The sequence below is a fragment of the Microcaecilia unicolor genome, chromosome 9, assembly GCF_901765095.1.
Source record: "Microcaecilia unicolor chromosome 9, aMicUni1.1, whole genome shotgun sequence".
NCBI classification, from domain to species: Eukaryota; Metazoa; Chordata; class Amphibia; order Gymnophiona; family Siphonopidae; genus Microcaecilia; species Microcaecilia unicolor.
The window spans coordinates 138,138,126-138,163,204 of record NC_044039.1 but is presented as its reverse complement, the minus strand read 5'-3'; the positions used below and the strand labels follow the sequence as shown (position 1 = coordinate 138,163,204).

At 40.8% G+C, this 25,079-nt stretch overlaps 1 protein-coding gene across 5 annotated transcripts in view; it reads left to right on the top strand.

Moving 5' to 3' along the window:
• The window catches only part of NUMB (NUMB endocytic adaptor protein), a 186,150-nt gene that overhangs the window by 2,435 nt on the left and 158,636 nt on the right, over nt 1–25,079 (top strand). For 4 of the 5 annotated variants that reach the window (XM_030213792.1, XM_030213798.1, XM_030213795.1 and 1 more), the window contains exon 2: nt 3,339–3,431. The gene's annotated coding sequence lies outside the window, so the exon portion shown is untranslated. Of the gene's footprint in view, nt 1–3,307; nt 3,432–25,079 lie in introns of those variants that run through there. The other variant, XM_030213793.1, reaches the window with a different exon arrangement.

Genomic DNA, 25,079 nt, shown 5'->3' with positions numbered 1-25,079 from the left:
CCCGCACATGCTCAGTTCTTGAACTAAGCATGCATAGGGAGTGCCAGCATCTCAGACAGCACACGAAGCTCAAGCGGATAAAATCTTCAGCTGCTGGGGACTTGGGCATTCCCGCCACCCAAGGTGTTCATTTTAGTGTGGTAGTAGTGGGGGGGAGGGGGAGCAGAGGGAGAAAATGTGTGATGGCACATGATCATTTGTCATTCAATCTAGAAAAAGTGGCACACACTGTACAGTAGGTTGCCAACCCCTTGGCTAAACCATGCTCCAAATCTACTACTACTACTATTTAACATTTCTAAAGCGCTACCAGGGTTACGCAGCGCTGTACAATTCAAACATAGAAGGACAGTCCCTGCTCAAGGAGCTTACAATCTAAAAGACAGGTGTACAATCTAGAGACAAGTGTCCAGTCAAAGACAAGTGTAGAGTCCGACTAATAGGGCATGCTATATTTCACGGAAGGTTAGGTGCCGAAAGCAGCATTGAAGAGGTGAGCTTTAAGCAGAGATTTGAAGATGGGTAGGGAGGGGGCTTGGCGTAGGGGTTGAGGAAGATTGTTCCAGGCATAGGGTGAGGCAAGGCAGAATGAACGGAGCCTGGAGTTGGCAGTGGTGGAAAAGGGAACTGAAAGGATGGATTTGTCCTGGGAGCGGAGGTTACGGGCGGGAACATAGGGGGAGATGAGGGTAGAGAGGTAGTGAGGAGCAGTAGACCGGGTGCATTTGTAGGTAAGGAGGAGAATCTTGAATTGAATGCGGTATCTGATCGGAAGCCAGTGAAGTGACTTGAGGAGAGGGGTGATGTGAGTATATCGGTTCTGGCGGAATATAAGACGTGCGGCAGCGTTCTGGACGGATTGAAGGGGGGATAGATGGCTAAGTGGGAGGCCGGTGAGGAACAAGTTGCAGTAGTCAAGGCGAGAGGTAATGAGAGCTTGGACGAGAGTTCATGCTGTAGGAAGCTAGAGGACACGGTGCTTTCCACAGTGAAGCATGTCTCACAGCACCAGCTCTCAAACAGCCTGTACACATGCACGCAAGACATCAAGGTGGAGCATCTCGGGGACTGTAACAAGGTCTCAACAACCAACGCCAAGTAACTTTTTAAAGCCGTAAGCGAGAAGGGAGCTAAAGCCTCTGATGATGATGGGACTCTGCCGGAGGATCTCCAAGGTCCTTGTTAAAGGAAAAATGGGGCCCTTTGCAGCACTTTGCCAATCAGATTCCAAGATGGGGGACACTTGGGCTCCCTGTGGGGCCACAGTGCTACCCAGTGCATCAATTTCTGCAGCTACGGCCTCCCTTCAGTGGCTGAAATACAGCTCACATTTTTTTTATTTCTTTTCAAGGACATTAAATTTCAACATGGGAACCCCCCAGCAATCCCCAAATGAGACCAAACCCTTCAGGACCCAGCTCCTACTCCCCTGGATACTGCCTGCAAGTGTCCGTCAACTATGTGAGTTGCTGAAAGGGCTAACAACTTGTTCTCTGCCCAACATGGCGACTCGCTCTCCAGAGCCACCACTGCACTCTGCTTGTTGACATAAACCATAAGGGTGACATGGTCTAACATCATCCAGACAGCCTTCCCTGCCAGGCTTGGGAAGAAAGACCTGAGAGCCAAGCTGATGGCTTGTGTCTCTAGGTGACCGATAGACCAGAGTACCTCCCCTTAACTACCACTTGCCCTACACTACCTTGCCCTCACAATGCACTCCCCAGGCTACCAGGCTGGCATCTATTATTACCCAATGGGGGAGGGGCCCTCCTCCAAACCAAATGAACTGAATTGGTCCACCAGGTCAATGCCTCCAGTAAGGTTGGCGAGAGCAGCAGGTGGAGTAGGCTCTTTGCAACAGTCTCATGTGCTCCCTGGCTCAGCCATCAATCCCAGAGGCTGCAGATAGTCCCACAGACCATCCCTTGGGACACAGGCCAGGGACCAGACCTACCTCACCTACCTTCAGCACCAACTCAACCTTACCATCTGCTGGAAGCAGAGAAATACTAAAGGATTCCAGCAAGCACCAGTCCTCATACTAGTGATGTTACTAGAAAGTTCAGATTCTCTACCTCCATCTGCTGGTTAGGAAGGGACACAACCCATTGGGGCAAATTAGTCTAAGAGGATGATAAAAGAATACTTTTACAAAACCAAAATTTCAGGTTTCTTTAATCTCTGTGGTCAGTTATTTAAGGCACAGAAACAGAGACATTTCACCTAGTTTTATTAAATAAATGCACAATTATCATTTCAGGGACTTCGCCTAGTTCACCATGGCACATTACCCACTAGATTAGGGAGCTAATACATTGATGAAGGGAGGCATATCCTTTACAGATTCAGATAAACTGGCCTAACACATGCTGTAAAGTTACTTCACACATGTTTTACTTTGGCAGAGCCTAATTAAAAAAACAAACACCATACAACCCACACTTCTATTTTATAAAGACAAGTTATGCATTTAACTGCCTTTATCCAAGAGGATTCTACAATAATCCCCAGCAGCACAAAATTATACTGGATTCAAGAAAAGTGCAACAACCTGCATAAACTCTTAATGTGGGCACATGCCTAATTTATAAAATAACATACACAGGTATACAACAGTTTCACCCAAATGCAGATCTCCGGAATACCCACAGGCAAACTTCTCAAAAGTATACATGCTCCCGTTGACAATATTCTAACACACACATATACAGCCACACATTCTTATAAAAGCAATTTCCACATGTAGAACATAATTCACACATAGAAAATGCTTTAAGAAACTATATTAAAAGTGGTTAAAATGGAACACCCTATTTCAAAATTGCAATTACAGCAAAATAAAGCTACAGTGAACAGAATGGTCTTGCATTTATATTACAAGGCAGTGAGAGTGTGAATAACCAATGCATGTGCAAGTTCATGCACGCATAAATAAACCTGAATGCAATGCAGACTAGTACGCTCCACAGGCTGCTGATGTCTTTTACTGTATGGACACACTCAAGTCCTACAGCAAACTGCAGCTTGGGACATGGGAACGGGTTCAGGTAAAATTTGAATCCCGAGGACCTTGCGGATCCAAACCGTACCACGGAACTCAAGAAGGTCAAAGCCAACCCTAGGTATCACCGTGAGATGCAAACCAGACACTTAACTCACACGCGACCCCGTTTTCATTCTCGACCTCCCACTTCCACCTGCACATCCCACCTTCCGCCAACGCCAACTTAGTTCCAACTTATCTATAAATTCACCCGCAGTGCACGCCTCTAACGCAACTGCATCCATTCCCTAGCCTCCCGCCCCCTCTGACGTAACTTCCTGTTTTTTGGCAGGGCGGAACGCAGCCGAGGGAGAGAGAAGTTGCGTCAGAGGGGGGCGCCGGAGCGGAGAAGGAAATCGGCGGGGCAAGTGGTGGACGACCTCAGGTATGAGTTTGAAGGTAGGATTCGTGGGCGGGTGGAGGAGAGAAACCGGATCGTGGACGGGGAGACATATTGGACAGGAGAGAGTTGAAGGGAGAGGGAGAAGTGGCAGATCTCCCCCGACCCTGAAAGCGTGTGACGAGGGGTGCTCAGTGTGTGAGAGTGTGAGGACAGCCGAATGCGTGTGTCACACGCCTGATTCGCGTGACTTGGTATCTCAGCTCCTTTCTTTTTCCTCTCTCCTGTCGTTCCCCCCCCCCCCCCCCCCGCGCGCTGGTCCAGCATCTTTCTCTGTTTCTTCTTCCTCGTAATCCCGGTATCTCTTCATTTTCTTCTCCCCTCCCCGGTTCAGCAAGCAACGCCTGGTTTCCCTGCTTATTTCCTTAACTATCTAGTCCTTCAGTTCCTTTCTGTCCCTCCTACTTCCAAACTCTACCCCTAGAGTTGATGGACGACTTTTCTATGGTGGTCTGCCTGGTAACATAGTAGATGATGGCAGATAAAGACCTGAACATCAAGATGGGGAAGGGGACTTGATATACCGCCGTTCTGTGGTATTTGCAACTACGTTCAAGGCGGTTTACTTGTACTTATTTGTACTTGGGGCAATGGAGGATTAAGTGACTTGCCCAAAGTCACAAGAAGCTGCAGTGGGAATTGAACCCAGCTCCCCAGGATCAAAGTCTGCTGCACTAACCACAAGGCACCTAGTACATAAGTATTGCCATACTGGGAAAGACTGAAGGACCATCAAGCTCAGCATCCTGTTTCCAACATTGACCAATCCAGGTTACAAGTACCTGGCAAGATCCCCAAAAAAGTATGGTACATTTTATGCTGCTTATCCTAGAAATAAGCAGTAGATTTTCCCCAACTCCATTTTAATAATGGTCTATGGACTTTTTCTTTAGGAAGCCATCCAAACCTTTTTTTAAAACCCCGCTAAGCTAACTGCTTTTGCTACATTCTCTGGCAACGAATGCCAGAGTTTAATTACACTGAGTGAAGAAAATTTTAATCTGATTTATTTTAAATTTATTGTTTTTTTTTTACATTTGTACCCCGCACTTTCCCACTCATGACAGGCTCAATGCGGCTTACATGGGGCAATGGAGGGTTAAGTTACTTGCCCAGAGTCACAATTTACTACTTTGTAGCTTCATTGCATGCCCCCTAGTCCTGGTATTTTTGGAAAGAGCAAACAATCGATTCACATCTACCCATTCTATTCTACTCATTATTTTATAGACCTCTATCATATCTCCCCTCAGCAGTCTTTCCTCCAATCTGAAGAGCCCTAGATGCTTTATCCTTTCTTCATAGGGAAGTCATCCCATCCCCTTTACCATTTTTGTCGCCCTTTTCTGATTCCACTATATCTTTTTTGAGATACGGTGACCAGAATTGTACACAATATTCAAGGTGCTGTCGCACCATGGAGTGATACAAAGGCATTATAATGTCCCCGTTTTTGTTTTCCATTGCTTTACTAATAATACCCAACATTCTATTTGCTTTCTTAGCCGCTGCACACTGAGCAGAGGGTTTCAATGTATCTTCGTTGATGGTTCCTAGATTCCTTTCCTGTTCAGTGAATCCTAACGTAGAACTTTGCATTACATAGCTATTATTTGGGTTCCTCTTTCCCACATGCATCACTTTGCACTTGCTCACATTAAATGTCATCTGCCATTTAGACTCCCAGTCTCGTAAGGTCTTCGTGTAATTTTTCACAATTCTCTTGCGATTTGACAAATTTGAATAACTTTGTGTCGCCAGCAAATTTAATTACCTCACTAGGTACTCCCATCTCTAGATCATTTATAAATATGTTAAAAAGCAGCAGTCCTAGCAGAGACCCCTAGGGAACCCCACTACCCTTCTCCATTGAGAATACTGACCATTTAACCCTACTCTCTGTTTTCTATCTTTTAACCAATTTTTAATCCATAATAGGACACTACCTCCTATCCAATTTCCTCTGAAGTCTATCATGAGGTACTTTGTCAGATGTCTTTTGAAAATCCAGATACACAATATCAACCAGCTCACCTTTATCGACGTGTTTGTTCACCCCATCAAAGAAATGTTATAGATTGGTGAGGCAAGATTTCCCTTCACTAAATCCATGTTGGCTTTGTCTCATTGATCCATGCTTTTGAATATGCTCTGCAATTTTGTTCTTTATAATAGTCTACCATTTTGCCTGGCACCAATGTTGGGCTCACCGGTCTATAATTTCCCGAATCTCCTCTGGAACCTTTTTTAAAAATCGGCATTACATTGGCCACCCTCCAATCTTCCGGTACCATGCTAGATTTTAAAGGTAAATTACACATTACTAACAATAGTTTCAAAAGTTCATTTTTCAATTCTATCAGAACTCTGGGATGAATATCATCTGGTCCAGGAGATTTGCTACTCTTCAATTTGTCAAATTGAGTCATTACATCCTTCAGGTTTATAGAGATTTCATTCAGTTTCTCTGACTTGTTGGCTTTGAATACCATTTCTGGCACTGGTATCTCTGCCAAATGTTCCTCGGTGAAGACCGAAGCAAAGAAGTCATTTAATCTCACTGCTATGACTTTGTTTTCCCTCAGTCATCTAACAGTCCAACCTATTCTTTTGCTGGCTTCTTGCTTTTAATACACCTAAAAAATCTTTTTACTATGTGTTTTTTGCCTCCAATGCAATCTTTTTTTCAAAGTCCCTCTTTGCCTTCCTTATCAGTGCTTTGCATTTGACTTGACATTCCTTATGCTGTTTCTTATTATTTTCAGTTGGTTCCTTGTTCCATTTTCTGAATAATTTTCTTTTAGCTCTAATAGCTTCCTTTACCTCACTTTTTAACTATGCTGGCTGTCGTTTGGGTACTAGGGTACTAATCCCCCTTCTTGCCAGTCCCATTTTATCTGTCTGGAATGGATACTTCTCCCAGCAGCCTGGCTTGTATTCATGTGGCCACAGAGGCAAGGTTTCACCAGGGCCATGTGATCTGGGCAGCCTGTGGCTTGGACCCCTGTTGATGCATGCTGCAGAGTCCTGGAGCTATATGTCCAACCTGGCAGAGGGTGCTGGCATCAGCCTTTCTGCTTCTGGGATGGGCTTAGATCTGCTCTTATTAACAAAGTACCCAGCAAGCATCCTTCTCGCATCCTCTTCAACCCCCCTCAGCGAGTCCAGCATCTCTGCCTGTTACCTCGGATAGCTCTTCCTCCCCTATTCTCCTTCCATGGTCCTGACATCTGTATCTCCAACCCCTTCTCCTTCCCCTGGTTGCCGCAATCATTGCCTATCTGTCCGGCAGCATTGAAGATGCTCCCTCTGGCCGGCACAGGCCTTCTTCTCTCTGTTGTAGCCTGCCTCCCTTTCTTATTTGCAGTGCTCTATTGTGGATTTCAGTGCTGCGCTATATGCATATATTTATAAAAAATGTTTTTTACAATCTCAAAAAGACAGTGACAGCACCACTCCGTGGCCCAGGTGCCTGTCTATCCCAGGATTAGACTCTAACTGCCTGATGCAAAGCGATTTAACTGGGCAGGAAAGGTGGTGCGGACTGACCGGGAAATTTTTCTTCCTTCTCTCTGTGACTCTCTGCTCAATGTCTCGCACACAGAACCTCCTGGAAGCCTTTCACCACTCCATGTGCTGTCCAACAGTTTTTTTTTTTTTTAATTTGAAAGCTTCCCATGTGTAGTTCCTCTTTGTACATCCATACATCCCTATGGTGCACAAGCTGGCATGTGCATTGTCTTATCTCAGTTTATATATAGAAAAAACGACAATGTGGATGCAGCAGGTGATAGTTTGTTTTGGATATACCAAGATAGCAGCTGCTGGGGGAATGGGCTTTAGCTTTTTTGATGTCATGCAGTCTCCTGTCATTAAGGTTCCTTCCCTTCCTCTGTTGATGTAACTTCCTGTTTCTGGTGGGCAGGCACAGTAGAGGAAAGGAGGCTTGTGCCTGCTGGAAGAAGCATCTTCAATGCTGCTAGACAGACAGGCAATGTTCACGGTGCGCTGGGTGGAGGTTGGAGAGTGAGAGGTGCCAGGCCACAGGACGGGAGAAATAAATACAGATAGAGAGATGCCAGGGAGGGACGCGCAGAGTGGTAATGACTAGTTGCAATTCATTTTTTAAATAGTGAGTTGTGGCATTAACTGCAATTAAAGTGCAGTCATAGTAAAATAAAAATAAAACTATTTAATCTTTAATTCAGTGTTTTTGATAGCTACAGAGAGACAGCAAGTTATTTTTAGGAAAACTCTTGGTGTTTTGAAATTATTTTTTTGTACTTCTGGTACAACACTGAAATTTCAGTTAGAAATCTTTTGCACCAATGTATAGTTGATTTGAGGATCGATTTTGGTAGGAACAAAAGGAGCAAAATTTGTCATAGAGCAATGAGCTCTGATTTAAAAAGTGTTTTTGATATGTAATAGAACAATTTTATGTTTTCCAGAGTCATCTCTGGAGTCTTAAGTAGGCATTACGCCTCCAATCCCTGGGGTTGTTCTTAGCAGGGCTATGGAGTTGGTATACAAAATCTTTGACTCCAACTTCTCTGTTTTTCTACTGTCCAATTCCACCTCCGAATCCTACTGATATTAGGCTTTAAATTTTTTTGTTCTGGATTTAAAGTACTGGCAAATATAACTTTAGATCCAGAACAAAGATGTGTGTGTATTAAGTTTACCATATATTATAATTTTTTTTTATTTTCAAGTTGGAGTTGATACGTTTTTACCGATTCCACCTCCACGGCCCTGGTTTTTGTGATCTTTATATGTTTGTGTGCATGTATATAGATAAAAGGTAACTAGAAGATGATGCACTGCTGTTTCATTCAAGAATGCTAATACAATTGATTACAAACTGTATAAATGGAATTTAGGTTGCAGTACTTAAAGATGTTAAAATGAAGTTCATAAGGCTTTATTTTAAGCCACTTAAACATTAATGGCAGATTGTACAGATTGATAATGAACTAAAATTAATAGACAGCTCTTGATGTGTAATTATGAAATGTATATGAAGAACTGAGGAAAAGCATAAAATAGTTAAAATTATCCCAAAACTGCTTTGTGTTTTATGTAAGTGGAAAGAGTGGCCAAGTAGTTTTATTGGTAATGTGATACAATTTTCCTTCATGTGTTTTGGGAAGGGATAGAAATGAGTCAGTTTTTGTAATGAGTTGTCCAGTCATGAGAACTAACATTCCAGTATCTGTTGTAAAATCTTACAGATTGTGTTGTAAAAAGATGCAGTGGGTTACAGCTGTTTACTAATGACTTTTTTTTTCTATTTCTGCCTCACGGTGCTCAAGTCTGATCCCTTGTGTGTAATTTATTCATGATTTCAGCGCTGTGATGCCAACATTATCATTTTGCACTTAAAGGTTGAAAGGTAATACTATATTATGCAGATTGTAATGATCCCCATAAAAGATTGATCGATTGGGTTGTGATGTAGTCTTTCTGAGAGGACTTTAAAACTGTGGATTTTTGTTCTGAGATGCAGTCAACACTAAGCTTTGGGGGAAAAAAAGCTAAGTAGATTAGAAAAATAAACTAGTGTTCAAAGAGAAGTTCTGTGTGTGCTTCACAGAAAAGTGAAAACTTTGTAATCCCTAATTCCTTGTATTGAACTTTAAATTTTACTGATACTTATGTAGTTTGATACAACAAAAATTAAGGAGTCCTTTTACTAAGTTATGGTAAAAATAGGCCTTAGTGTACCTTTATTCGGATCTTTCCTCCTTGATGTGCTACATCTTTCTGTGAAATGAAAAAGGATCCTTGGGGAGAAATTAAGACAGTTTGTAGACATTTAAACTAGAGGGTGGGAATCTGGGAAAACATGACTGCAGTAGGGAAGGTAATGTTCATATACAGAACCATCTAAACTCACTTAACACATGGAAAGCAGTGAGCACAATGCTCATAGCCTAATTAAAAAGGTTCAAGATTTGCAAGTCCTGATGTTTGAGGAAGACTTGGATATTGTTGCTATTAAATAGACATGGCTCAATGATTCTCATGAATGGGATGCAACCATACCGAACTATAATCTTTTTAGGAAGGATAGGGAGGGCCGAAAAGGTAGAGGAGTGGGGCACTGTATGTGAAAAATAATAGCAGTAGAAATTGCAGGGAACCTGGGGGAAAAGCTATATGGATTGCCCTGGAAAGAGAAGATGGAACATTTATCTACAGACCTCCAGCACAAATGGAGAAGCTGGACAAGGATCTCATTGAAGACGTCCATAAGCTTGGAATGAAAGGGGAGGTACTATTGCTGGGAGATTTCAAGTTGCCTGATGTGGTTCCACATTGGCAGAATTGGAAAGAAGCAGAGAGATTGTGGATGCCTGTCAAAGTGTTTTGCTCAGACAAATAGTGATGGAAACTGCAAGGGAAGGGTCAATGCTGGATGTATTGCTCAGAAATGGAGGATGTGTTTCCAATGTCCCGGTGGGTGCCTACCTAGGCAGCATTGATCATCACATGATATGGTTTGATATAAGAGCAAAAGCACTCGTGCATTCACACAAAACTCAAAGTACTGGATTTCAAACATGCTGATTTTGGAAAATGGGGGAATCCCTGAGAAAAAGGAGCTGATGGTATGGTTAGGCATAAGAGAAGTGGAAGTTCAGTGGTCCAAGCTGATAGCTGCTATAAATATAGCAACAGATCTTCATACAAGGAAAGTTAAGCAAAAACAAGAGAAACAAGGAAAGTAATCAAAAACAAAGCCTATATGGTTCTCCAAATAAATTGCTGAAAAAATAATGGCAAAAGAGGCTTTGTTCAGAAATACAGACGAATGTAATAAGAGAATCGCAGGAAAGATTACTGTATTAAACTCAAAGAAGTGAAGAGTGAAATATGGCTAGTGAAAGCACAGGCAGAAGATGTATAGAGAGGTGACAAGAACTTTTTCAGATATATTGGGGAAAAGAGAAAACCTAGGAATAAATTTGTAGACTGAAAGATTCTGAGAACAGCTATGTGTAGAGTGATGAGGATAAAGCGAACGTGCTAAACAAATACTTCTCTTCAGTGTTAGATGAAAATTCTGGAGAAGGACTGCGGTCGGCTGACAAGGGTATATCTGGGAATGGTGTGGGTAGTGCAGCAGGTTGCGGACCTGGGGAACTGGGTTAGATTCCCGTTGCTGCCTGACGGTCAGCAGTGGGTTGAGATCCTGGGGAACCAGGTTCAATTACCTCTGCAGCTCCATGTGACCCTGGGTAAGTCACTAGGAAAGAAATGGAAAACTACAGGCTGGTAAATCTCACATCGAACGTGGATGGTAGGAAAAATAATGGAGTCATTGCTGAAGGAAAATATAGTTAATGTTCTAGAATCCAATGGGTTGCAGGATCCGAGGCAACGCGGCTTTTCCAAAGTAGTGGATTGCCTTAATTTGTGAGAGAAACTGCTGAATGGTTAGAAGGAAAGGTTTGCCTTTTTGTGGATTGCACAAAGATAGCCAATAGAGTGGATACCCCGGAGGGAGTAGAAACCATGAGAAAAGATCTCCAAAAATTATAAGAATGGTTAACGGTCTGGTAGTTAAAATTTAATGTTAAGAAGTGTAGAGTGATGCACTTGGGGTGCAGAAATCCAAAGGAGATGTACAAGATAGGAGGTGAGAGATTGATAAGCACAGCTCAAGAGAAGAACCTTGGGGTGACAAGTGTCTGAGGATCTTAAGGTGATGAAACAATGTGACAAGGTGGTGGCCATGGCCAGAAGGATGCTAGGCTGCATAGAGAGGGGTATAACTAGCAGAAGAAATGAGGTGTTGATGCCCCACTTGGAGCATTGTGTTCAGTTTTGGAGGCTGCATCTTCCTAAGGATGTGAAAAGACTTGAAGTGGTTCAGAGAAATATAACAAAAAATGGTATTGGTTTGTGCCATAAGACATATGAGGAGAGACTTGATGACCTGAACAGGTACACCCTGGAGGAAAGGAGAGACAGGGGTGATATGATACAGGTAGTCAAATATTTGAAAGGTAGTAATATGCAATCAAACCTTTTCCAGAGGAGGGAAGGTAGTAGAACTTGATGACATGAAATTTTAGATTGCAGGGGGGCCAAGTCAGGAATAACGTCAGGAAGTACTTTTTCACACAGAGGGTGGTAGATGCCTGGAATACCCTCCTGCAGGAGGTAGTGGAGATGAAAACAGTAACAGAATTCAAAAATGCGTGGGATAAACACAAAGGAATCCTGTATGAGAGGTGTGGAACCAAACAAGCTTAGCAGTGATTAGATGGCAACAGCAGTAATTGAGAAGCAAAGCCAGTGCCAGGTAGACTTCTGTGGTCTGTGCCCTGAAAATGGCAAGCACAAATCAAGATCAAGTATACACATGTAGTATCACATCATACCTTATGATACAAGTTTATCTTGTTGGGCAAACTGGATGGACTGTCTTTATCTGCTGTCATTTACTATGGTAAGGCCATTTTTACTGCAGTCATAAACTCCCTGATTTTCTCTTTGTATTAATGGCCATGCGTTAATGTTGCCAATAGTGCAGCCATTTAAAAACAAAATTACCATGGGAGCACTTAACTGCCTCCTGTTTTGTAAGTGGTAAGGGCTCCTGTGTTAACTTTGCGCAAACAAGTTGGCATATGATATTGTAGATGCCCTAATTGGTTAGGATAGGAATGCCCACTCTCTGCCCCTGACATGCCTCCCCCCCCCCCCCCAAAAAAAAAAAAAATACAAAAAAATTAATTTAGTGTGCGGGTTGCACACATTCAAAAACTAGCACATGATATTGTAGTGCATCCCACGATAGTACATGTTTTATTTATTTATTTGTTACATTTCTGTCCCACATTTTCCCACCTATTTGCAGGCTCAATGTGGCTTACATAGTACAGTAGAGGCGATCGCCAATACCGGTATGAACAAATACAAAGTGGAGTTATGGCAGAGTGATATTCATTGTAATAGGCACATTGGGCGTCATAAGGAGGGAGAGTTGGGTTATGTCCAGTACAAACTTTTACATTGTTGTGTTGCGGGGTTAAGGCTTATAGGTTAGATTGTTAGGGTATGCCTTTTCGAACAGGTTAGGTCGACATTCATATCCAGGTTGGTCATCCTCAAAAATAAATAAATAAATAAAAAGGAAGGGGTACACAAATCTCCCTGCTCTCTCCTCCCAACCCCAATCCAGTGAGCGAGGGCGAGAGTACATGTTTTGCTATGTTAGGTGCACATTAGTGCCTAACACAGCTTATGGAAAGGACCCCTAAATGAAGAGAAATGCCTGATGCTGCTGTCTTTTTTTTTTTTTTTTTTTTTTTTTGATAGATATGAAGTAGCAGAAAACTGACAAATCATAGATGCTTAATTAAATTTAAGGCATAATCATATATTATGTTGCTAAATTTTCATTAACACCCTTTTGCTTTTCTAAGTATGTCAGAAAATTAGTCTGCTCTAAGCATTGATATCTACGCCTACATTTTAGCATTTCAGCTGTTTCCATATGCTTAGAGAACTCATTTGATATTATACCAACATTGTAACCATGCCACAGCCTGCTGCCTGTGTAGCTAGGGTGAAATTGAGAACCTAATTATGAACAGATGATGCAACAAACTGTTGTAATAACCATCAACAAGAAGTTTTGATCTTCATGCAAAGAGCTCTGCATCACTGGGTCTTAAGTGGAAATAATCACATGTATAGCAAAATTAGCAACCTCCTTTTTGTAGTTTTATGTGCAAGATCTCATCATCCTTTACAATTCAGTATTTTTAGGCTAGCTTACAAGTCTCAAAAGAGTAATTATCTGTTAAACTATTATAACCAACCATTACAGGCTCATAATTAAGAAACTGCTAAAGTCAGTTGCTCAAGGGAAATCTTTTGGTTAGTAGATCTGTGCTTTTAATTGTTAGATCACCTTTTTCCTTTTGTATACTTTTCTGAAGAATGAATTTTTTTTCCTTTTCTTTGCTTTTGTATCCACAGTTATAAGTGATCTATCATTATACATATTGAATCATAAATAGATATGCTTACCATACAAAATCTGTGTCTGAAAATAAATTCAGAGGCAGTAAATTTCTGGATGCTAGGTTGTCTTTGTGACTGAAAAACTGATGTGTGCTGCTGTCATGGGCTGGGGCATGAAGAGAGCCAGTACTGCAGCAGCAAGCTCAGAAGTTACCAGTGGGGCTGGTTCTGCCCATGAGGAAGTGTTATTGCTACAGAAGGCAGGATGAATGGCGAGGCTAGTGAGTAGAAACATAAAGACCAGGCTGACATAAGCAATAAAACTCGAGCCAAAAACATTTCTAAAAATTACAAAACTGAGAAAGCAATAAATTTGAAATATAGAAATAACTGAATTAAAAAGCACTCACAATTAAATAAAAAGCTAAAACATTCTGGTTTTATTTTCAGTATTTTTTAAACCTTTATAATACTGCTTTTATCTCTTGTAAGGATATGGTTTAGAATGTAAATGCTCTTTTAAATTAAGTTACAAGAAGAAAATGCATTTTTCCTGGAAAAACATAAGTGTTCATTATAGCATACATGGGCAGTGAAGCAGCCTGTGGGTTCTTTGTTTTTATTTTTATTTTTTCAAGTTGGGCTATTCATTTCATGGTGTGTTAATGTCTGACAGCTAAGCAATATTATGGGGTCCTTTTACTAAGCAGCACTAAAAAGCGGCCAGTGGTAGTTATTGCGTGAGGTTTTCCCGCATGCTTCCGCCACTTGGTAGCATGGCTCAAAAATGGCCAGATTTCAATTTGTTCTATTAATGGCCACACACTAATTTCCAAATTAGTGAGCGGCCATTACTGCCTGAGTCCTTACTGCTGACTACTTAGAAGGCAGTAAGAGCTCATGCGGTAATTGGGCAGTACGCAGCAATGTGTGCCTGCGCTGCAGGATTACCACTGGGAATGCGTATTCCCCACCTCCTGCGCTAGAAAATAAAAAAAATATTTTGCACGTGGCAAAACCAAAACCACCACAGGGTGCTTGGGCATGCCTGGTGGTAGTGCTATTTTGCCATGCACTACCTATGTGGTAGCTAACTTGGTAAAAGGACCCCTATGTAATGCATTGGCTTCTCTCTGTGAGTAATGATTTGTAGGAAAAATGGCTGAAGATCACTAACTAGGAAAAGTTTGCTCATAAAGGGTTAGAACAGCATGCTGAAAACCAGAGGAAGCCATGGTTCAGATTCTTTCCCCCATTGATATTCTTTGATGCTCATTTTCAAAGCACTTAAGTTTCATAGGTTACTATGGCACTTTGTAAGTCTAAGTGCTTTGAAAATACGCATCCTCGTGACCTTGGGTAAGTCACTTACACCCCCCCCCCCCCCCCCCGTTCACTAAGCTGCGCTAGCGCCGACACAGCCCATTCACTTTGGGCTGTGTTGGCATTGCCACACGACTTAGTGGGGGGGGGGGGGAGTTAATTTTCCATTACCATATATAAGAACCTACCATGGGGAAGTTATCTTTTCACAGGGTTGGAAACAGTTTTTACAGAGTTGGAAACTGAAACTTTGATTTTCTCTCTTTAGTAACCCATTATATTTTTTGAAAGACAAGTTATACATAAATATCATTACCGGAGTCCTAGTCTTATGAAACTATAAATAGCCATTTTACATATAGGGATTACTGATTTTGTTTTTTTTCCCTGAGAGATCAGCTCTCATATGTATCCAGCAGGAAGCTCTTCGGTGTTTTGGTCTTGACCCCCAACACACACACACATCGCTTTTTGAATGGCTGGGGACAACTTATCCAGGCCTATACCACCCTACATACTTTAACAATCCTGAGAAAAAGCTTTATAGCATACCATTATACAGCGCAATTGTTGTATCATGTAACAAATATGGATATCATGCAGTAGGGAGGCAAAATACTACTTATTTCAAGTAGTCAGCTTACGAGGTAACTACGTCCAGTAATGGTGGTGGTAGTAGATAGGTACCTTGTTCCTTTGACTTAGGCGATACAAGGCCTACCACATAATGTTGATATTGGCAGGATACTGCATTGGTTTGCTGCCCACAGCACTTTCTCTTCCCCAGTGATGTCTCATCCAGGTACTAATGAAGCCTGATTTTGCTTGCCTTTTATATCTGATGAATTTGAGCTTTCCAGGATAGCATTCTGAAGTATGGCCAATAGGAAAGAGGAAAGAATAGAGCAACTTTATACAAAGGGATACATTTGTTTTATTTGCAAACTATAAAGACTTCAGAGAATTCCTATGAAATTCAGCTTTCATGTCTAATAGCAGAATTTCTTGCAACAAATGGTCAACTATGTATCAATTTGTAGCTGTTTTGCATTGATTTGTGTTGAGAACTGCTTAAAACGGAGTACGGTTAAATGGTCAATGAAGAAGGATAAATAGTGGGCATCCCAAGGGATCTCTGCTTTGCTGCTCCTTAACATATTTATGAATGATTTGGAAACAGGAATAATGAGTGAGATCAAATTTGCTGATGACACAGCTATTCAAAATTGTTAAGGTACAGAGGATTGTGAGAAATTTCAAGAAGACCTTATGAGTGTGCATCTAAATGGCAGATGACATTTAGGGGCTCATTTTCAAAACACATAAACTTTCAAAGTTACATAATAACATGTAACTTTGTAAGTCTATGTGCTTTGAAAATGAGCCTCATAATTTGATAAGTGCAAAGTGATACATGTAGAGAAGAAGTGCCCAAACTATAGCTACATAATGCAATGTTCTTTCTCAGGAAAATGATTTAGGTGTCATTGATGATATGTTGAATCTCACTGCTCAATATGCAGCGATGTCTAAGAAAGTAAATAGAATGTTAGAAATTATTTGGAAAGGAATGAAGAACAAAACTGAGAATATTATAATGCCTTTGTCGCTCCATGTTGCAACCGCACTTTGAATATTGTGTGCAACTCTGGTCACTGCATCTCAAAGATGTATTGTAATTAGAAAAGGTACAGAGAAGGGTGATGAAAATGATAAAGGGGGTGGGATAACTTCCTTATAAGGAAAGACTAAAGAGGCTAGGGTTACTCAGCTTGGAGAAAATTGGAGAAAAGATGGCTGAGGGGAGATATGATAGAGGTCTATAAAATACTGAGTGGAGTGGAACAAGTAGATATATTTTTGAAAAGAGTAAACAAGTGATTGACAAGGACTAGGGGACATGCAATGAAGCTACTAAATAGTAAATTTAAAATAAATTGGAGAAAATATTCCTTCAATGTGTAATTAAACTATTGAACTTGTTGCCAGAGAATGTGATAAAAGCAGTTAGCAAGATTTAAAACAAGGTTTGGACTTTTTCCGAAAAGAAAAGTCCATAAGCCATTATTAAGATGGACTTGGGAATATCCACTGCTTGTTCCTGGGTTCAGCAGCACAAAATCTGTTTTTCTCTTTTGGGATCCTGCTAGATACTTGTGACCTGGATTGGACACTGTTGCAAACAGGATATTGGGCTTGATGGACCTTGTCTGTCCCAGTATGGCGATATGTACTTATATAGCAAAGATGATATTTTTGGCGGACAGGACTTAAATATATATGGGTTTATGTGGTGGGTTCTATATTTGTCACTTAGAGAAAGAAAAGGGGATATGGAAGATCCAAGGTATGAGGACCAAAACCCTAAAACTTCTGTCCTAGAACCCAATAAGGGCCAACACCCTTAACTATAAAATCAAGCCCTTTAAGAAGATGGAAAAGAGAAACACCTGGATCCTCCTTGTCAGAAAGGTGAGAGAGGGGAGATATGACAGACATTTAAATACCTACGCAGTATAAATGCACAGGAGATGAGTCTCGGTTGAAAGGAAACTCTGGAACAAGGGGGCTTAGGATGAAAGTGAAAGGAGATAGACTCAGAAGTAACCCAAGGAAATACTTCTTCTCGGAAAAGGTGGTGAATTTGTGGAATGGCCTCCTGGTGGAAGTGGTGGAGTCAAAAACAGTCTATGGATTCAAGAGAACTTGGGAGTAGTACATGATCTCTAAGGGAGTGATAGGGGGAGTAGATGGCATTCATGAGAGACTGGATAGGCCATATGGTCTTTTATCTGCCTACATTTTTCTCTGTTTCTATGTCTGTTCCTGTTTTTAGGGCAGTAGGCCCACTTTTAAGAATTGACTATCCTATTTCAACTTTGAAAATTTAATCCCTTATATCCAGATTAGTGTTAGTAAATTAATTTTGGTGCATAATATCGGCCTGGGTAGATATGGTCTCTGTCCTCATTATAGAAGATAGCCCATATTTTTATCTGTTGTACACTACATCGAGGGCTGTTCAATAATGGTTTTTTGCATTTTAAAATTGATCTTACTCTGTTTTTGGAGGATATCTGAAATATAATCCACTTTTTCAAAAATTAAAGGTCGAAGTAAAATTGAGAATTCGTTTGGTTCCCTGTTGAAAGATTCATTTTAGCATATTGGTTGCTTAGAGTTGGATTTAATGGAGGAACTTGAAATTCTTTATTTGGTGTTTTGGATCAGATTGTACTGATTTCATGGTTCTGTCCTCATACCAGAACGTCCCTTTGGTATACTTCTGACCTGAGGGGTTTGATGCAAGCTTGTAGAAAATTAGTTTGGCTTTCAACTTGGTTTCCAAAATTTGATAAGAAAATTTGGAGGACTATATCTCCTGATATAAGTTGGAAATTTAAATTGGCTAGGAGAGTTTATTTTTCTAATAAAATCCTTCTAGCTGAGCATAAATCTTAATATTATTTCATGTGGGTAATACTTTACTGTCATACCCTGCAATTAAAGATAAATGTGCTGGACCAGCTGCAGATGATTTGGCTGTTTAAAAAAAAAGAAAAAAAAAAGAGAGTAAAATTAATAATCTCAGTAAGTCATTCTCTGGAGACTTTAATTTATTGATTCTGCAGTTGATGAGTTTGAATAAAAGATTGTTCATAAGTTTAGTAGGGGTTATTGTGATTTGGACCCATGTGCTGCACTTTTACTAAAATGTCTTAGTTTGGAGGAATCTTTGGTTGTTTTTGTTAATTTTACGTGTTAAAACTGGTCAGTTCTACAACATTTCAGAGATTGGATTTTGGAAACCAACAGCTATATAGATTTAGCATTTGAGCAAAAATACTTTAAACCTGGCACCTTTAATTTATTTGTTACATGCCCGGCTTCACTAAATCCCAGTAAAGATTCATCATAGCCTTTTGCTGAGGTTCCTTTGGTACTTGTAGAGACAGGTCCTTTGTTTTTGGCAGCAGGACCCTAATAGCAGCATGCTTTTGCTGCTTATGGGAAATGCAGACTTTTTCTGGGGTTGGGGAGTGTAGCATTTCGTTCTTGGAAAGCTAGGGGCATCTCACTTATAGAACATTTGCTACAGGTGAATGATAACTATGTTCACCTTTTCTGAATTATGATGATGGATGACATTTGAACCAGCAGATTGCTATACATATATATATGCAATTGTCCCATTATCTGACAACTTTGAACTCTAAATGTTTATCTTCCCAGTTTAGACACCAAAAAAGATTTTTTTTTTTTTTAACGGGGATGTTTTGGGTCAGTAGTCTTCATGGTTTCATAAAGAATTATGCAAGTATCAACCTCCTAAAGTATATAATTAATTGTTGGAGGCACGGACTAAAGAGGTAGGAAGATCACTATGAATTCTATCCCTTTTAGGATGTTCTTAAATCATTCCTGGGATGGGCCTACTTTTCTCAGAAGGCGGCGTATCAAGAACTAAAAAAGACAAAGTTCTGAGGGGTTTCAACCCGTTTTTGTTCTTTTTTTTTTTTTTTTTACAATAGTTTATAAATATGGTTTCAACTTGTAAGGTAGGCTGTCACAGCAAGTTTGTTTTCACTATTTCAAACGGACCTTGGAAGAGACACATGTGAGTCATCAAGTATGGCTGTGTTTGTTTAGATTTGTTTTCAGTGATGCAGTTGTTTGAAGTGGTACTATCACTAATTTTAGTTGTATGACTTGGTAATTTTTTATCTTCTTTGGCAGTGATCAGCATTGGTGAAGTTTTTAGTTTAGCTGGAATTGGTTCACGGTGGGGGCAGGCACCACCGCAGGCTTCTACAGTAGTCCAGCGGTAGTGCTAAATTGGCATGCGGCAAGTCTGTGGTGGGCTTGCCATGCCTTTGTAAAAGGGCCCTTTAATGCAGAGGAATCAGATTCAACTTTGTGTAGAATGTACGGCGAAAGAGTGTTTGTTTGAAACTGCTCCATGGAAGTGAAAAATTTTCTAAACAAAATTCTTTGTTTTAGAAAGAAATTGAAACAGCTTTTTAATAAATGTTAATCAGAATCAATTATATGTTTTGCTGTGGTTTGTTTTATGTAAATTTTCTTAGTCCATTTACTTTGTTCTAAACCACACTGAACTTTCTGGTTGTAAAAGTATAGAAATAATATCATCTTGAAAACTTAGGCCCTAGGGCAATATTTTTTAACTTTTCGTTCTTTATGATTTTGTATGTTTTTAGCAATTTTGTTTTTTATTGACCTGAGCATTCATTCTCTAACTCCACAATCCTCTTAGTTGCTTCTTTCTTGTCTGTCTCCATATAATTGGTCCTTCACTGCTTACCTCCCTTTTTTAGCCCAGTTCGACTATTGCCAGGATTCTAGTGCCGTAAGGCTTTTTGTAGTGACCCAGAATCTTACAACTCCCTATCCTCAGCATATCTATTGCAGTGGTGGTTCTGGAACCACCACACTCTAGAGCTCCTTCTAGAAACATTGTCATGGGCCTTTAAATCTGTCTATGAGGTGTCACCTCTGAGCAGTGAGTAACTCCTTCCCACTGCTTTTCCTCAAAGGCTGTGAACTTGTCTCTGCAGACTCCCTGGCTGACCTATGGAGTGGAAGATTGAACTTGTGGGCTGAAGCAAGTACTGTTGCATGGCATAGCTCAGCATATGCAACGCAGCCAGCACTTTCCTCCTATTAGATGTCTAAGCCTGTATCATGGACTCTAAATTTGGCTACCCCATGTTACAGATGGTAGCCTTATTGATTGTCACGGAGTCTGTAAATGCTTCTTCTGCAGCCTTCTCCTCAAACTGACTTATCATCCAGGTCTCAAATCAGGTGTCCTTTGACTTTTCTCTTTTGTTGGGTGCCAAGCCCAGAGCTTTAGGTGCCAAAAGTAACTTGCTTCCTGGAAATTTCCCAGCCCTGATTATAGGGACTCTAAAAATGTAAGCATGGGTCTTAAAGAGAACATGAGGTGGGGGAGGGTAACTTAAGAGTATGCAAGTTTAAGGGGTTCTTGAAGTTCATAGTGAAATTTTCATAATGTGAATATGGATAAATTGAATACAGTAAGTTACCAATAGATTCTGATGTCAGAGAAGGCTGCTGTGGTGCCATTATGAAGTTGGCAATAGTTTGTACTGAAGAAGTATGTGGAATTACTTCAGGAAGTTGTTATGGGAAACAATTAATGTATGTGCTTATTAAAATGACTTAATGGGCTTAAATGAAAAGATACAGATTTATTTGAGAGGAAAGGGCGGGCAAATATGAAATGAGGTGAGAGGGATTAATTAGAACGTGAATGAATGGAAGGTGGAATTGGAGGCTTTAGTGTTATTCTTAGAATCCTGATATATTGGGCCTGATTGATTCAAGATCTTTCCTGGGAGGCACTCAGAGAAGAGCCTTGTTAAGTCACACCATAGTTTTACATGACTGATTTTAGATCAGTTAGGAGGAAGTAAAGTCTTTTGTGGTTAATTCAGGATGTGGGAAGAAAAGGTCGAATAAATTGAACACATGGGGCCAAATATTGTAAAGTTGCCCTGGGAGAATTTATCTGCAGAAATTTCAGAAGGTTTGATGTTTGCTGATTGTGTTATGCAATATGATGATAGTAACCACTTAGATGAGCTATAGATTATATATATATATATATATATATATATATATATAAAAACGTAGTTATTCTACATTCTGTGAAGCTATAAATACAGAGAGATGTGCCAGCGTACGGACCTTATCACTACCATAGAAATGCCATATTATTTTTATGCAAATGATTTCTAGAGGAGCTGTGAAATCTTTACTATCTTATACTTTTTTATGTAAAATCTTTTTATTAACACAACTTGGCAACAAGAACAAATCAGTAAATACAGTTGTTGCCTTACAGAAACAAATCAGTATCCGCACAAAATATTTTAAAGTTTTACCATAAAGAAACTACAGTAGTCAAGATATATTAGGAAACAAAAAGAAAACTCTCTTGTAACTACTCATCCCTTGAGCTGTGATTGGTAGCTTGCCCCAGCCATGTGTGGCAGGAAAACAGCAGTCCTCTGTCGGTGAGAAAGATTTTGTACGCAGCTGACAGAGAGAAAGAGGTAAAGGTAAGCACAATTAATCCTGACCCTGTAAGAATGGCAAGTTAAAAAAAAATCATGAAACCAAGATGAGACTTCTGGGTTAGCAACAGGCACCATGTGGGAATCGCTGTCGCTGCCAGGGTCCCGTTCAAACAGAGGGAGAATTGTGGGTGGGGTGTTGGAGGGCAGGAGAGATCTGTAGGAGGAATAAGGGGCTTAAGTGTTAGACATGAGTTAGAGGGGGAGGAAGGGATGAAATCTTGTATATGGGGTTTCGAGTGGAGGGTGAGATGCTGCCTGAAGAGGGGAGAGGGGTCAGAGAGGGAGAAATGTTGGACATAGGGGTGGAGGGAAGGGAGAGATGGTGCATGGGGGAGAGAGGGAGAAATATTGGACATGCGTGGGGGGGGGGGGGGGGGGTGCCGCAAAACATTTGTCGGACACTAAGGGTGCCTTGAACTGAAAGGTTGGGAACCACTGCTATAGGCAAAGCTTTGGACTTGAAAAATCCCCGTATTCAACAAAACTCTCCATCAAGGTGGTTAAAGACTTGATCACTGAGGTAGACCAGACGTCAGCAAATGCTGCTATCTTAAATTCTCCGCTGGTTACTTTGTATTTCCCTCAGTAGAGGGTCCAAAGTTAATACAAATAATAGTGGGCAATCCTGTTTTGTCCCTCGATACACTGAAAAATATCTTGAGAAAAGCTTTTTGACCCACATCTGAGCTTGGGGCCCATTATAAAAAGCTCTCACTGCAGAAGCAAACCTACCCATTATCCAATATCTTTCTAGGGTTCCAAACAAGAAATCCCACCTGAAGTGGTCAAAAGCCTTTTCCACGTCAAAACTAATGATCAGCGGAGGCCCTCCCACATTATTCATCACCTCCAATGAAGTCAAGATTTTCCTATTATGAACCACATAGTGATCCTTAACAAATCCTGCTTGGAAGTCTACAGCTATGGTAGGAAGCAGTCTCGCCAATCTATATTCAAAGAACTTGCTCCTACATCAGACATCAGTTTACAACACTGATGACTTTTAGCATGAAGAATAATGTGAATAAAAACAAAAAAAAAAAAATCTGTGTTCACTTAGTTATTGTTAAATTCTTAGGGACCAGATGATTCCTTAACATCTGCAGTTAAATCAAAAGTTCTTTTCACTTTTGTCCAAATCTCCAATATAAGTATAGTAAAATATTCAAACGTTTGCAGGCTTCGCAGGGCTCCTCACAGGCAGATCACAGAATGATTGCATATGTTGAAGCACATACTGCCTTATTTTCCAACTCTAAAGAATCCTTTAGTCCAGCCAAAACTGCCCAAAGTTTCCACAATGGAAAACTGTTTTTCCAGTCATGGTAGCAACTGGCAATTTTTATTATGAATCGATCAAGGAGTTGTTTTATCAGCATTCGTACAAGCTACAAAATCTCTCGCTGCTTTCACAGTTTTCAAATAAGATGTTTACCTCGTGTGTTCTATTCAAAGTTTTGCCAGTAGCAGCAGCGCAAACTTAATTTTCTTATCAAAGAGGCTAGAACAGATGAGCCCAAGTTTCTTCCATTTCGCTTCCTTGGCTGAGTGATCCTGGAAACATAGGATGCATTGGCCTTGATAAGTAAGATCCTTACCCGCCCACAGGGGACAAAGTATTTCTTGTTTTTGGACAAAGTTCAGCAGGTGGAGGATTTCTACCCTCAGTTTAGCAGCCTCACTCCATTTAGGGCCCGTATGTGTGCTCGCTGTATACATAGAGGCCCTGTCTGGGTTGGCTATTGAAGAGTCCTTTAACTAGGTCTCTAAAAATCCACAGAGCTCTCCATCCAAGGTGGTCTCAGGTTTATCCACTAGGTATAGGTTATTTCACCTTGACTCTTTCTTGAGGTCTATTTTTTTCTTCTAACTGCGCAATCCGGCAGTCCATCTGGCCACGTGAAGTCTCCAGCTGCTGTACTGTATTTTCCACCTCTCCAACTCATTGCTGCATTCCAGCAAAATCTCGCTGAAGTTCCTTTAAACCAGTGGTTCCCAAAACTGGTTCTGGAGGCACCTAAGCCAGTCAGGTTTTCAAGATGTCTACAATGAATATTCATGAGAGATTTGCATACCAAAGAGGCAGTGGGGTGTCTCCAGGGCAATGTTTGGGAACCACTGCTCTAAACTGTCTACCACAGAGTTCAGCTTATCAATATAGTTGGCAGTTTTCTCTCCAATGTAGTCTCTTATCACCACTGTAACTTTTGTTGTTACATCAGCCACCCATGCCAAACTAATTGTAGGCATGGAGGGGCTAGGAGGGTCCGCCATCTTTGCCTCAGAAGCAGTGGTGTAGCAAGGTGGGGGCGGTCCACCCCTGGGTGTGAGCGGGTGGGGGGGGGGGGTGCTCCGGCGAGAGCCGACAGCTCTCGTCTCCTGCCACCACCCTGCCTTTTTAAAAAAAAATCCATGCAGTGACGCAGGCAGCACCTCGCGTCTGCCCTGCATGTGCTGTGAAAGGAGAAAATCGCCTCGCTGGCGTCGGGCCTTCCCTCGCTGTGTCCCGCCCTCTTCTGAGGTAACTTCCTATTTCCTCAAGGGCGGGGACACAGAAACCAGAGGCAACAAACTAAATAAAATATATATTTTTATTTTTTTGCTTTAGGATATAGTATTGTAGCTGTGTTAAATGTTTATAAATAGAACATGTAAATAAGGTAATCTTTTTATTGGACTAATTTTAATACATTTTGACTTAACTTTCAGAGAACAAAACCCCCTTCCTCAGGTCAGGATAGGATACTGTAACAGCACTATACTGTATTGACCTGAGGAAGGAGATTTTGGCCTCTGGAAGCTAAATGTATTATTTTATTTTCTGTATTTGTTTTATTTCTATTTGTTAATTTGTAAAGTGGTGATTGGTATTTGATAGTTTTTGTTCAGATTTACATCTGCTGTCTTTATATTTTGCACAGTACTAGGGGACATTTTCTGTTTCTGTGGTGTTGCATTGTATGCAGAGTCTGGCATCGGGGGTTCAGTTTAATTTTTGTCTAAATAGAAAGTTTATGATTACTTATTCTATAGTGGATTAGGGTGTATCTGTGTTTGTGAAAAAGACATTGCTTTCGGTTGGCATTGACTGTGCAGGATTCCACCCAGAATTGACTCCGATTCTGACTTCACATCCTTGCTTACTGCACTATAAAACACATGTTCTGAGGTTTGAAAAATTAAACCATATTTTACATGCAGA